Source organism: Lathyrus oleraceus, chromosome 3, assembly GCF_024323335.1.
Source record: "Lathyrus oleraceus cultivar Zhongwan6 chromosome 3, CAAS_Psat_ZW6_1.0, whole genome shotgun sequence".
NCBI classification, from domain to species: Eukaryota; Viridiplantae; Streptophyta; class Magnoliopsida; order Fabales; family Fabaceae; genus Lathyrus; species Lathyrus oleraceus.
Window position 1 is genome coordinate 125981655 of NC_066581.1, and position 1141 is coordinate 125982795.

Below are 1141 nucleotides of genomic sequence, written 5' to 3' on the forward strand. Positions count from 1 at the left end.
AGGCAAGGCTTAGTTTCTTTGAGTTTTTGACAGACTTTACAAAATGAAGAATGAGCCAAAATGAGAGAGAGAGAGAGATTTTTTCTGTTAGAATGTGGCTGTATAGTAGTGGTTCCAATGACAGAAATGATCATAAAATCTGCTATGTGATGGGACCAAGCATGGTTCATGGATATGTGGGATATGGTGGTTGAATTTGTACTTTCTTTCCAAGTTTCAAGCAAGCTAGCATGGGCTACATGTACTTCATGGGAATGGCTTTGCAACATGACCAAAACCAAATTTCTGAGCTATTTCCATTGGCCAAATGGTAAAAAAAAAATGATTATATCAAAAAGTCAACCCTTGGTCAAACTTGAATTTAAATGAGACAAGTCAAAAAATGCCATTTGATTGCAAGTTTTGGTGTATGAAATTTATATTTGGAAAAGAGGGAACAAATGTGACTTGTAGGAAAAACAACCCCACCAAAATTGGCCAAATGGTTTGAGAGATATGGCCTTTTGAAGTTCAAGATTTTGTGAAAATGATTTGATCATAACTTGCCAACCATACATGGGAATGAGAGTTCTTGGACTTTTTTGGAAAGGGGAGAACAAGATCTTCAACTTTCATGTTGGGCAAAAATTCATTTGAAGCTTGTATCATGATGTAAGTTTGAGGATCAAGACTTTCCATTTTGGGCAGGTTTCAGTTACAGGTCCAGTTTCCATTTTTGGAAATTTCTGATCTGGCTTCAAATTCTTCCATGATGGTGTTTGACATGATACATGAGGCCTATTTGGACATGAATGAGACCTCTCAAACCAATTTCCATTATCAAATCACTGATTAAATGGACAGTTGACCAACAGTTGACTTTCTAGGGTTTTGGATGACTGAACCTCTTCTGATGAATTCCAAACCCTAATTCCTTGAGAACTTGACTTCAAATGATGTCCAAGACATATGAACATGTTGGACCAACCCTAGGGCCTTGGCTCCTTGAGAATGCACTGCTTGCTTGGTTGACTGATCTCCTGATCAGTTTGACCTAATTCCTTGATTGGCTTGCACTTGAGGCAAAAGAGGCAATGCAATGCTATGCAATGGACCATGATATGCTATGACCTAATATGAAAATGTATGTACAATGATAGGT